The following is a 14668-nucleotide window of genomic DNA, read 5'->3' on the forward strand; positions in this document are numbered from 1 at the left end:
ATTTGGTGTCTTCGGGGTTGCTTTCCTCATCTTCCACTTCTTCCTCTTCTTCCATAATAACCTTGGCCTTCAAAGCAAGGTTGGGCTTCTTTGCCCTTTGAGAATGGAGCACCGCATTGTCGGCGGTCTTGTCCAAGATGCTCATTGCAACGAACTCATCCAACACTTCACTTGAGGTCATGGAGTGGAAGTCCGGTCGTTGACAAATGACGGAGGACATGGCCTTGTTGTAAGGCATCATGGCCTTGAGGAACTTTCGCTTGATCCAATTGTCATCTGTGTCCTTGCTTCCATGATCTCGGAGTGCGACCGCGAGTTTGGTCACTCTTCGAAAGAGCTCACGAGGTTCTTCATCTTCTTTCATTGCAAACTCATCGGCTTCATCTTGCACCACTTCATAGTTGGAACGTTGAATGCTAGCACTTCCACGTTAGCGACCCTCAACACATTTCCATGCTTCCTTAGCCATGACATGCGGTCGAAGGTGAGGAAGATCTTCGGGAAGGATAGCATCTTGGATGATGAAGAGAGCACTCTCATTGAATTGATTGTCCACGGCTTCTCGAGGGGTGAAGTTGCTTGGGTCATGAGGATAAAAACCATCTTCAATGATTCTCCAAAGGTTAGTGTTCACATGTTTTAAATGACGCTTAAAGTGATAGACCCAAGAATCAAAATCTTCAAGTTTCTCATATTTAGGAGGAGGACAGGCATGATTCAAATGAGTGGATGGGATTGGCCCTCCATAAATTGGAGGTTCCACATGGGCAAAGATGCCGGTACCATTTCTACCACTAATAGAATGACTCTTATCAATGTTAGCTTCCCCCTTGTAGGAGGGAGCATCCGTCACCTTGTTGGTGGGATCACCCACTTTCATCGGCGAGGTAGATTGTTTAAGTCCTTCTAGGAATTCCTTAAACATGTCCTTGACCTCGGTCGTCATGGAGGTTTTCAATGTTTCCAAAGCCACATTGAATTCCTCACGAGAGATCGAGTTACCCCCATCTCTCGTAGATGAGATCGGATTCGCACCGGAGTGCTCTCCCACCTCATCTACGACATCAACCATACTCTTTGGACGGTAAAGTCCTTAAAAAGAGACTAGGCCCTGATACCAATTGAAAGGATCGATATGGTTGACTAGAGGGGGGGTGAATAGGCAACCAACAATTTTTAAGCTTTTCTTTACCAAATTAAACTTTGCAACAAAATAGGTTGTCTAGATGTGCAACTAAGTGAGCAACCTATATGATGCAATAACAACTAGCACACAAGCAAGCAAAGGATGTAAAACAAGTAGGCTTGCAAAAGTAAAGGCACGAAATAACCAAGAGTGGAGCCGGTGGAGACGAGGATGTGTTACCGGAGTTCCTTCCTTTTAAGGGGAAGTACGTCTCTGTTAGAGCGGTGTGGAGGCACAATGCTCCCCAAGAAGCCACTAGGGCCACCGTATTCTCCTCACGCCCTCACACAATGCGAGATGCCGTGATTCCACTATTGGTGCCCTTGAAGGCGGCGACCGAACCTTTACAATCAAGGTTGGGGCAATCTCCACAACAATCGGAGGCTCCCAACAACAACAACAACAACAACACCACGAAGCTTCACCACAATGGAGTATGGCTTCGAGGTGACCTCAACCATCTAGGGTGCTCAACACCCAAGAGTAACAAGATCCGCAAGGGATAAGTGGGGGGAATCAAATTTCTCTTGGTGGAAGTGTAGATCTGGGCCTTCTCAACCGACCCCGAGCAAATCAACAAGTTTGATTGGCTAGGGAGAGAGATCGGGCGAAAATGGAGCTTTGAGCAACAATGGAGCTTTGGGGGAAAGAGGTAGGTCAACTTGGAGGAAGAAGACACCTTTATATAGTGGGGGAACAAATCCAACCGTTACCCCACTGAGCAGCCCCGCACAGAGCGGTACTACCGCTAGGGCAGGGCGGTACTACCGCTGAGAGCGGTACTACCGCTCCCTACCTAGCGGTACTACCGTGCTGGCGAGGAAGTCAGGCCACTGGCCCTAGAGCGGTACTACCGCGGGAGTAGGAGCGGTACTACCGCTCGGAGCGGTACTACCGCTCGGAGCGGTACTACCGCTTCTAGTGCCGCAAAACCCGACACGAGGAAACACAGTCTTGAATCGAGGCGGCAGTAGCGCGGTACAGCTGTGGTACTACGGCCGAAGCCCGCGAGCGGTACTACCGCTCTATGGAGCGGTACTACCGCTGAGAGCAGTACTACCGCTTCGTGGAGCGGTACTACTGCTGGAGGGCTTCGGCGGTACTACCGCTGTAGACCGCGGTACTACCGCTGGCACAGGGTGAAGCAGGTACGGAAGAGAAGTTGCAGCTCCAAAGATGCGAAAGGAAGACGACGGGTGTGATTGGGATGTGTACGTGTTGATTCCACCCTAGTCTTACCAAAGCGGATCCCCTCTTAATAGTACGGTGACTCCTACGAAACTAGTCCACCAACAACGAAACGAAGGAGCTACATCGTCTTGAATAAAACACCAAGGGGAGGAAATCGTCTCGTGCCAATGGATGATTCTCTGAAAGAACTTAACGCACACGATTAGTCCACAAAAGCATTGTCATCAATCACCAAAACCACTAGGGGATAAATATGCCCTTACAGCCAGGAATATTGAGGTCATGCCAAAAATTTACATAAGGGAAAGGTTTACACAGGGCCTAAAAAGTAGTGGTTTGAAGATCCCATTGGTGCTCTTCACACGTCTGCGCCGTTTCTCCTTAGTAGTGAATCCTTTGAGAGGAGGATTAGATGGTTGTTTGCAAAGAATAGAAAGAGGGGCCTAGGAGGGAGCCCTCATGCAACCATACAGCTGGTAGGTTTTTGAATGAACCTGCAGTGAGAGAGAAAAAAGGGTATGTGAGGTCCGAATAGGGTCGAACCGTACTATGGACCTTTTCCGTAGTGTGCCTCTGGCATTGCCCAAGGTAATTCAAGTGCGTAGTTATGTACACACGGTACATATACCACGGCCTTATAAGGCAATCGGTGGAGGCAGAACTGCTATTCAAGGTCTGGGTCGATCGAGCTATCGCAATGAGATGCGGACCGGACTCTTTTGGCAATGTCATTGGTCTTGATGACCGATGAATTGTTTGTCTTGATGAGGCCGCCATGCACCTCGACTGCTAGGGCCGCGGTGTGCTCTTCAGTATGAAGGGAGCGCTCCATATTTCCATTGACTGTGATGACGCCACGCGGTCCGAGCATTTTAAGCTTCAAATAAGCATAGTGCAGGACATCATTAAAGCGGGCGAAAGCGTTCGTCCGAGCAATGCGTGATAGCCACTACAGAAAGGGACGACGTCGAAGATCGGTTCTTCGCTGCGGAAGTTGTCTGGAGAGCCGAATACCACTTCTAGTGTTAATGAGTCCGTACAACGGGCCTGCACACCGGGTATCACTCCTTTAAAGGTAGTGTTACTAGGCTTAATTCTTGATGGCTCGATACCCATCTTACGGACAGTTTCTTGATAGATCAAGTTAAGACTGTTGCCGCCGTCCATAAGGACTCTAGTGAGATGGTATCCGTCGATGATAGGATCGAGTACTAGGGCGGCCGAACCCCCGTGACGAATACTGGTTGAATTATCCCTATGATCAAAGGTGATCGAACAAGCCGACCATGGGTTGAATTTTTGGGCGACAGGCTCTACTGCGTAGACGTCCCTTAGTGCGCATTTGCGCTCCCTCTTGGGGATGTGAGTGACATAAATCATGTTCACTATTTTCACCTCGGGGGGAACTGCTTCTGACCCTCGGTGTTCGGCTGACGGGGCTCATCATCATCCTCACTTGGAGGTCCCTTTCCCTTATGTTTGGTATTTTAACTTACCGGCCTGTTTGAAAACCTAGCAATTTCTATTTGTGTGATTGGCAGGCTTATTGGGGGTGCCACGAATCTGACAAGGCCTCTCGAGGATTTTGTCCAAGTTGAATGGATCATCCCTGTTTCCTTTAAAAGGTTTCTTCCGCTGCCGGGTTTAGAACCACTGAATCCGACGTTGACTGTCGTGTCTTCTGTGTCGTCGTTATTGTTCCGGTGCTTGTTTTTATTGCGGCGTGGTCTACCATTGCCGTCCTTGGCCTCAGAGGTGTCGGGGTCGCTGGAACTGTTGCTTCTACGAGCTAGCCGGCTATCTTCGCCTGCACAAAAGCGGGTCATAAGTGTTGTAAGAGCTGCCATGGTTTTCGGCTTTTCCTGCCCGAGGTGTCGGGTGAGCCATTCGTCACAGACGCTGTGTTTGAAGGCCGCCAAGGCTTCGGCGTTTGGACAGTCCAAGATTTGGTCCTTTCTAATGAGGAACCGATTCCAAAGTTTGTGAGCTGATTCGCCGGGCTGATACTATGTGACTTAAGTCATCGGCGTCCGGTGGCCGGACATAAGTGCCCTGAAAGTTGGCCCGGAAAGCATCTTTTAAATCTTCCCAGCTCCCAATGGAGTTCTCTGGGAGGCTATTCAACCAGTGTCGTGCTAGTCCCTTCAACTTTAGGGGAAGGTATTTAATGGAGTGGAGGTCATCTCTGCGAGCCATGTGAATGTGGAGAAGAAAATCCTCAATCGAGACGGCAGGGTCTATCGTTCCATCGTACTGCTCGATGTTCACGGGTTTAAACCCTTCCGGAAATTGGTGCTGCATTACCTCATCAGTAGATCACATAGGGTGTGTGACACCTCTATACCTGGCTACATCATGACGAAGTTCGGATGACATATGTGTTCGGTGCTGACCTCGAACTTGATGATGTTCATCGCGCCAGGTTTGGTGGCCGTCATCTCGTGCCGGAGCACGTCCTCTGGATCCGTAGATTGATCTGGTCCGGCCGGCTTTATTGTCCAGGTCCTGACGTAACTCATAAGTGTAGTCTGGCACCGTTGTCTCCTTGCCTCTACGGCGAGGTGGTGCGGGCTGGTGTTCGGCATGATGAGCCGTTTTGTGCCGTCCACGTGGTGGTCGGTCTGGTTGATCAGCATAATTGTATTTTGACGAAATTGGATCAAGGGCTTCATCATCAAATTGTGGCAGTAGCCTGCGCTTGGGGTAACTCTTTACTGGTCGCTTAAGGCCGTATTCTTCGGCGGCTAGGACCTTGGTCCATCTATCATTGAGTGTGTCCTATTCAGCTTGAAGCTGCTGCTGTTTCTTTTTCAGGCTCCGCACGGTGGCGATGAGTTGTCGCTTGAAGAGTTCTTGTTCGAGGGGTTCCTCTCGGATGATGAAATCTTCGTCATCGAGGCTCACATCCTCTTCGGAGGCAGGTAAGTAGTTGTTGTCTTCCGAGTCCTCATGATCAGCGCGTTTGGGGTTGTACTGACCCTCCTCCCTCTTGTCCTGTTCGGATGGGGGTTCGATGGGGTGGTCGCGGTCTTCAGCATTATCCGGAGTGTCATTATCTCCGGTGCCGGTATTACTATGCTTTGCCCGACGCGATCGTGAGCGGCGCCGCTGACGTGGGCGCTTTGGTGGTTCATCGACGGGCTTGTCCTTGCCTGGATCTTGAATGCCATCGTCATCCTTCTTCTCAGGAGTGTCCACCATGTATACATCATAGGTAGAAGTGGTCGTCCAACGCCCGGTGATAGGCAGGTTTTGTCTTTGTTCGGCGTCGACATCATCGTCCATGCCGTCGATGTCTTCGAAGGCGTAGTCTAGCATGTCGGTTAAATCCTCGACAGTGGCTATTAAGTGGGTGGTGGGTGGGGTGTGAAATTCCCCGATCTCAGCCCCCAGCCTGAGCTAGGTGTAGTTTGGAGGCAAGGATTCCGTAATGGCGAGAGATTGTATTAAGCCAAGTGCTTCGTCTAAGAGCGAAAGCTGGATAGGAGTCTGCAGATCTGCGGGGCCGGGCACTTGATCGAGCCCGATGGACGCAGACCTCGACAGTTCGGAGTTACCGTCCAGAGGCGAGTCCGGCTCTCAGATGACTGAGAGAGTCCTGTTTAGCTCCGGGTTCACCAACGGCGCGATCGCATCTGGGTCTCCGGTTGGGAGCTCCATGATAGGAGAAGGTCTGGCGGGGTCGATCCTCCCGTCTTTGGACGACACGATCTGCCCCGGATCTAAGGCCGAGGCAGGTGTGAATATTGACCCCTGGATGGGATTTGATAGCAGATCCGAAGGGCCTTGTTCATGAGGTTAGGGAGCGGCAGTCGAGGCCGCAAACCCCTCGAAGATCAGATCTCCTCGGATATCAGCGACGTAATTCAGGTTCCCAAACCTGATCTGTTGACCGGGGGTGTAGCTGTCGACCTGCTTGAGTTGGCCGGTCGAGTCGGCCCATAGCACGAAGCCGTCGAACACAAAGACCTGTCCAGGGAGAAAGGTCTCCCCGGACATTGCGTCATCGCTGATGATGAGGCACGCCATCAATCCTTCTGTTGACAACGCAGCAGAGCTCTCAATGAAAGCACCAATGTCGGTGTCAAAACCGGCAGATCTCGGGTAGGGGGCCCAATCTGTGCGTCTGAGTATCAATGGTAACAATGGACAAAGGGACACAGTGTTTACCCAGGTTCGGGCCCTCTTAAAGGAGGTAAAACCCTACGTCCTGCTTGATTGTATTCGATGAGTATAGGGGTTACAAGAGTTGATCTACCTCGAGATCGTAATGGCTAAACCCTAGCTTGTCTAGCCTATGAATATTATGATTCTGCCTACAGACTAACCCCTCCGGTTTATATAGACACCGGAGGGGCCTAGGGTTGTACATAGTCGGTTTACAGGGAAAGGAAATAGCCTATCCGGACACCAATCTTGTCGTTCACGCATACAGGAGTCCTACCCAGACACGGGAGGTGGTCTTCTTTCTTTATCTTCACGGCCCATCAGTCTGGCCCATATTGAATAGACCGGACACCCGAGGACCCCTTAGTTCAGGACTCCCTCAACTGCCCTCTCCCCCAGCCCACGTCCTTGGGCCGCACTCCGCATGGCGCAGGAGGAGGCGGAGAGGATCATCTGCGAGCGCCAGGCGGCCGCCGGGAAGCCCTGTCACGACGTATCCACCTTCCGCCGCCCCAAGCCCGACTCTGACGACTCCGACGCCGGGTCAGGCAACGATGACGGTGGAGGAGCCGCCTGCTAGCCCGGCATGACCTACGAGGTCACCGTGAAGTATATGATAGTTTGGGGGTTTAGTTTTGGTTTTTTAGTTCACTGGACGAAATATCGTCCGGTTTTATATACAAATTATCCTACTTTTAATGAAATCCGTCGTATTTATATCAAAATTCATCTGGTTTTATATACAAATTATCCTACTTTTAATGAAATCCGCCGTGTTTATATCAAAATTCATCTGGTTTTATATACAAATTATCCTACTTTTAATGAAATCCGCCGTGTTTATATCAAAATTCATCCGGTTTGATCGAATTTCGTCCGGTTGGTTCAAATTGTTGTGAAAATGTATGCGGCTACAGTTGGATGGCTGCCTCGAGCATCCATGTCCAAGGACTGGTCCCCTGTCCGCGGACGGATGCGGGAGAAAATTTGAGGGTTGCTATTAGAGATGCCCTCAGGTCTATTGAAAAATGTATGAATGTCCGCAACAGCAAATAGTTTCAATGTTCCTGTTGGAGCATATTGCCTCAAATTTGGAACAGTGAATGGAATTTTATTTGCCAAAGCGGATGTTGATCAACCACAGGACAAACAGAAATCCCATGCAAAATGTCCGAGGGGACAGTTATCATGTCACTACGATTGATAGCATGAAAAAAATAATATTTTTCTCTAAATAAAACACTGCACTTACCTTGGGTGTGCTTCTGAAGCGATCCATGGCCTTTGTGCAACCACCAGTGCAGTCAATATTCTGTGACAACATGCATGTCACTAGCTACCACTATTATTGTTTGTCCACCAAGCTTCCTGGCAGTTGCAACCTTAACAATAAACTATATGCATCTGAACCCCCACCAGTCAGCCTCTCGTGCGAGTGCTTCCAACGGTTAGTGCACAGTGTATTGTAATAATGTAGGCGAGAGGATCGTCACGTGTTCTGTGATGTTGACGTAGGAAAATGATCCACCAACTTTCTGGTGCAGCTGGTCCACCTCCCAAAAGAGCCCTGTGCTTCTGATCCTGGCACCCTGCTATACGCGATGTCCTGCCCATAAAAATATCAGTATATCTTTAAAGTTTAAAGTGCTTGCAGGCACATATTCAGGCGCATTTGAGCAAAGTAATTTAATTATACTTAAAGAAAAATACTTAATTTGATGCAGCGTTTAGACTTATTATGTGTTCTAAACAAATTCATAATTCATATATTTGTCCGGTATTTCTTTGTTAAGAATGCGGTACTTCCTCTATAAACAAATGTAGGACGTTTTTGCATCCGTTTGCAGAGGAAGTGCATATTTGTTGGGCTTAGGGGATTTGTAGTTGAGCTCAGTGCAGTCGTGTGTACATTGTGTTTTATTCAATTACTTAATGTACAATAAAAAAGTCAAATCAATTTCCACACAGGAAAGAAACCTATGGAGGATGCGATGTTTGCATCAACGCACGACACGGGAAGGCATGACCGCATGAGAAAAATCCGCCCACGACAAAAGTCAACCGAGCAGTTACTCCGAGTGAGAATAAGCGTGAGAACAAAGCAGAGAAACCGAATTGATAGTCAAGCTTTCTAGACCAGTGGTGGTCTTGCAAAACACGCTTGATTGGATTGGGTGGGCACACGGACGAACACTAACCTTGCGGCATAGGAGTACCTCGCTCTCACCTACCTACCTCGACCAGCTGGCTGTTGCAACGTACTCCCACCTGCAAACACGTTAACTAATCGAGCTCCCTTTTCTGGGTAAACATGATTAGGTCCCTCCACTGTGGCAAGTTGGAGTGAGCTTCCAGCAGCACGTTTGTGTAACCAAAGAGATTAGAGAATCATTATGCATGCATCGCAAAATTCACAATAATATGTAAGGGTGTGTTTGGTTTGGGCACTAAGTGAAATGTTACCTAGAATACACTGAAGGTCCTAAAAGTATTCGAAGTGTGTCATTGGCCCCTTAGTATTTTGTGCCAAACTTTAAAAATAGATTTAATTAAGAAAATAATAATGCATGTCATAAAAAATTATATCGTTGAATTCTATTTGAATGTAGTTTTCAGTGATATTATTTTTGGTTACATGCATAACATTTAGTTAGTAAAATCTAGGGTCAAATTTTAACACAAAATGCGAAGGGGACCAATAAACAGTAGTAGCCCCTAAAAGTTTGAAATCGTTCACCGCGGGTCCTACTTGTATGTTTTACCAATGATTTTTAGGAACTACTTCCTCCGTCCCATAATGTAGGACGTTTTTTGACACTAGTGCTAGTGTCAAAAAACGTCTTACATTATACGGAGTACTTGACACACTTTAAATACTTTTAGGACCCGCGGCAAACGACTTACACACATTTAGGACCTGCGGTGAACGATTTCAAACTTTTAGAATCTACTTGACACACTTGGAATACTTGTAGGACCTTCAATGTATTTTACTTAAAAAACACAAAGTGAAATGAAATGTCGTGATTCCAGTAGTGAGCAGTCAGTTAATTAGTGGCATTACTTAACGAGAGCAACGATAGACAGCAATGGTGTTATTGCTGTGCTGTTTTTGTTAACTACTCACGAGTTTTATTTTTTGTGTGTGAAGGGGACTAACCACGAGTTGGTACTACTACATTATTGGAGAGACAAGCGGCAAAGCGAAGACGACGGGTGATGCGAAAGAGACGCTTCATCAGATGGAGACGCTTATAATAACTAGTTAATCGTACCGGCAGGGACCGTCGATGCTGGTGGAGCAAAGGGAGAGATTTGCTTCGCTTGCAACGCGAACCATGCATGTGACGAGATCAAATATAAAGCCTGCAGGAATGGGATACATATACTATTGCGGCAAAATTGCAGAGGCTCCTTTTAATCGTGGTTGTGATCTCGCTGTCTGTCTGGGTTGTTCGATCACTTGCCTCTCTAATTTCTTTCGGGAGTGATCTAGTAGTCCGTAGGGGGTTGCGTGCACCAACGGCAAGCATGATTGGTTAGGAAAACCCATTAATTTCAACAAGAAACCGATCCCGTTAAGCATCCGCATAATACGACACTAATTACTTGTATCTTACGATTATCCCCATCTCTGCATGAAGAATTTCGTGTCAACCACCACCAGAAAGAAATGCGTGCGTGCAAGAAAGAAGGAAAAAAAAAGCTAATTAGAGATATATAGAGATACTAAGCTCCCTCGAATTGAAGCGCTGTGGTGCTTCGAGGGTTGTGGGATTACTAGGACCCCATATGTAAGCGTGTGTTGTTTAGTTTTATTTCTTCTTTTCTTTTTATTTTTTAATTTGTTTCACGTTTTAATTCATGAGCACTTATTAAAATTTGTGTACTTTAAAGAAGATAAATATATTTTGAAATTCTTTAGATTCAGTAATACTGAGTAAATTTGAGGATATTTTCAAGTTCATGATCATTTAAAATTTGTGAGCATTTTTTTTCAAATAAGAAAACCTTTTATTTTGCGAACAATTTTGAAACCATGAATATATTTTAAATTCATGAATGTTTCTAAAATTTATGTTTTAAAATTCATACTATTTTTTAAGTCCTTAAAATATTATTTAGTTTTTTATTTGCAAAAATATTATTTAATTTAACTAACCTTTTCAAATAAAAAATTATAGGAGATTTTTTCTGAGCTAACAGTGGGGTTAGAGAAAAAAACTAAATGAGCAAGAGGAGCATAGAGCCAAACTGAGCGAGCTAAAGCTTCATGTGCTGACCCATGTGAGCGTCACAATAGCAATTCCATGAATTTAGCATGAAATAAGAACTCCCAATAGGCTCAAACAATCATCACCGGACCGACACCAGGTCAAAATGTGCAAAGACTTCATAACCACACATCAAATAACTCCTCTCTTCTTTTGAATAAAAAAATACTCCAACATCAACCAACATGATATATGAACAAAAAAAACACCACCAATAAAAATTAAAACACAATAACAGCACAGATAAAATCACAACAAAACAACTGATCACAATAATCTATAAATATAAAAAAGTTAATTTCACAAGTAAAGAACGGCGCGGCGAAGCGCGCATTAGCCTTTAGTATAGCCGAAACGCTACAACGACCGTTTATGTGAACCCAGGGCTGTACAGTAATTTATAGAAAAAAAATATAGCTAGTAACAAAAACGATCCGCAGACAGGAAGCGTCCGCCCTCCATTTGTCCGCCCGGGGGCATCCATCCATCATATCCAAGAAAACATGCTTGGATAAAGAAAAAATGTTCCAGCCTACTCTACCTGTCCAAGATGGGCAGCAGCTTATGAAACATGCACAGGCTTCAGGTTCAGGTGCCCTTCCTAGCTTGTTCCCTCACTGTCCGCACTCTCTTCGCCCACCAGCTTTCAGCAACCCTTCCACTCTGCAATGCACACCAACTCAAAACATCATTCTACAACTGTTCAAATCACATGGAAATGTACACAAAGAAAGCCAGGCATAAAACTAGCATATAGAGACTGATCATCACAACAAGGCTAAGCCAAAGTATTCACATCGAATCTGGATACAGTATGGTATTCTATCAGTTTGGTTGAACTATCTCCTTGTTTCGCACAACAGTGGAACTATCTAAACGCTCTTATATATTTTTTTTATGAAGGGAGTAAATAAGTTGTGGACGTGCCTTTGGTCGTCTCCGTTGTATCTATATGAGCCTTAATAGTGATAATGTAACTCGACAAGAGAACATTCTGGATAGCGCCCATATTGCCTTACTAAGAAACAACATGATAGCCCCCTAAAAAAACAGAACATGTTAGTACATAATTACCCCCGCACGGCAGTAGATTGCATCATTGCAAATACATAAGTTTACTCTAAAATAAAAAGATGATTGCAAGTACATAAGTTTACTCTAAAAAGATGATTGCAAGTAGATATCCTAATTTGAATGCTTGGTGACAAATTTCCACTTAAAATTGTTCACAGTCAAGTGGTTTAGCTAACAAGAGTAAGGCCCTCATAAAATTACTTGCAAGATGCATTTGTTGTTGTTGCAGACAACACCACTGTAGAACAGGTAGATGGAAGATTGGAACACTCATGGTACAGATCACGGTCAGGCATGGATCAATTCTTCGCAGGGGTCAAGTCACTGTTGCCATCGCCACTGCTGTCATAACCAGAGGAGAGCGAGTGATCTACTCCCTCCGTTCCTAAATATTTGTCTTTCTAGACATTTCAACAAGTGACTACATACGAAGCAAAATGAGTTAATCTACACTCTAAAATATGTGTACATACATCCGTATATGGTAGTCCATTTGCAATGTCTAGAAAGACAACTATTTAAGAACGGAGGGAGTAGGAGTTAGAGCACTAGGTGTGAATGTGGTTGAGATGGAGTGAGGAGATAAAACAGCAAGATGAAGTTCCCTTTTTATTTGGCAAAAACCAAGTACTGTGGACATTTCAGCATCTCACAAATCCCACAAGCCAGACATATTACAGGCTACAACACACGACAACAGGCGAGATGCAACATCGAACATGCCGTTCTATTGAGACATCCAAAAGTTTGCTGGGTGGGGAACTCCTGATGTTTCTCATTCCCTGTGGTCAATCATTTCTGGGCAGTAAAGCTTGGACAGCACTTCCACTTGTTCCATCTTTGACGACAAACCTCCCCTGACCTGTGACCGAGAAGGCTCTCCCAATCAACATCTTCAATGCAAACAGCATCGACCCTTTGAAGCGCTTCCACCAGGTGATAATCATCAATATCCGCCCATATTCCTTGCTTGACCAGCGGAGATGCTAATATGACATACCACTTCAAGCAGCAATTCTTGTGATTACGGCTGGTCAATTTATCACTGATGGTCTCCCAGGAAATGTTATCTCTTAGCTTACGATGGCCAGGATTTTTCTCCTGATGGGCTTTCAGACGCAGGTCAAGGTTCACCAAATCAAACAAGTTTTGGTGCTCGTCCTGGGTCCATCGCCCTTTTTTCAAGTTCTTAGGCTTTATTCTTCTCCAAGTATCTTTTACATGGATCTCACTCTTTCCAAGTTCCTCTGACATTGTCTTCCAATCCGTGCCATTTTTTTCGACAAACTGTCGAATCTTGTGATATTCTTCCTGTGTCCATTTACGTTCGTCGCTTCTAGTGAGTAATATACGTGCTCCCTGGTAAATTGCCTCGTGGGGTCTATGCCTCTATGGGGTAACGATTTCCCTATATCACTCCAGTAACCCTTCAGCTCTGGGTATTTTCTACAGCAACGAATCATCTCTAAACCTTCCTCTCCCAGCTGCTTCATCTCTGCATAATCCCTCATAGCTTCCATGAGGGTGGCGTCTTCTTCCAGGGTAAACCGTTGTCCATGTACAAGTTCAGATCCACCACTGCTTCCACCCTCTTCATCAGCACCACCTTCGATGCTAAAAACCTCCACTAAATCTGCAAATGTCACCCACCTACCCTTGTTCTTTGACCGAGCTGCATTTTCTTTGCCCTTTTTTCCTCCTTCAATCCCTTCCTTTCTCTTCTTCTTTTTCTTCTTATCACCCTTACCATCTGCATTAGCTTCCTCTCCAGCAAACACATACTGGCTAAGGTCTGAACTCACTTTATCACTTCCATTTCCTCTCTTACTGGTACCTTTCTTAGCATTGTCAATTTGGCTGCTCTTTTCCAGCACAACTGAATTCTCCTTCTTTCTTTTATTATCTTCTCTTGCCACAATGTGATCGCCACCAGAAACGTTTGCAGCAAGCTCGCCATCGTGACGCTTGCGCTTTCTCTTCTTGGACTTGCTACTAGACTGTTTTCCTTCAACCTTTATTCTCTCTGCATACACCTCCGACCCTAAATTTTCAACAGTCATATCAAATGCCTGCATCTGCCCGGCCGTCTCAGCTTCTTTGTCTTTCTTTTTCTCTTTTTTCTTCCTGTATTTCTTAACATTTTCTGCATCTGCCCGATCGCCACGCTCCGAAAAGGAATTTACCGCCGTCAAGCCCGACTTTTCGGCCAGCTCCTTACCAGCATTGGTATCAAACATCTGCTTCTGCCGACCCAACCCAGCCTCTTTCTTTTCCTTCTTGTCCTTCCCTTTCTTCTTTTCTTTCTTCATGTCTTCTTTGCTCCCATCAGCTTCAGCGCGCTCCACCTTCTCAGGGCATCTCCAACAGCCGCGCAACGCGTCGCCCGCTAAAAACTCATTTACCGCGTGTTGTTCGCCTGGTTTGGCGCAGCCGGCAGCGCTGGCTCCAGCAACAGCGTCAAAATTGAGCACGCGCGCGTAGCTCCAGCGGCGGCGCAAAAAGGCAGCGCGCGCTATACATTGCGTACATTTTTTAATAAAACTAAATAAAATTCATAGATAAAAAAACGATACATAGATATTTTACATAGTTTCATAGCATAGATAGATATAAAACTACTAGATAGTGCAACTACAACCTACTCCCAGTCGTCGTCACCATCATCATCATCGCCATCCTCCCTGATCTCGTTCGAGGTATCGAGCCATATGTCCGTCCAACGATCATCGTCAGATGTAAAGATCGTCTGCCCACCATTCTCAACGATTTCGCACTG

At 45.9% G+C, this 14668-nt stretch overlaps 1 pseudogene; it reads right to left on the minus strand.

Moving 5' to 3' along the window:
- Positions 1–6175: 6175 nt before the first annotated feature.
- LOC119309415 lies at positions 6176–14201 on the minus strand (annotated as a pseudogene).
- Between the last annotated feature and the right edge of the window lie 467 nt (positions 14202–14668).

Source organism: Triticum dicoccoides, chromosome 5B (genome assembly GCF_002162155.2).
Source record: "Triticum dicoccoides isolate Atlit2015 ecotype Zavitan chromosome 5B, WEW_v2.0, whole genome shotgun sequence".
Taxonomy (NCBI): Eukaryota; Viridiplantae; Streptophyta; class Magnoliopsida; order Poales; family Poaceae; genus Triticum; species Triticum dicoccoides.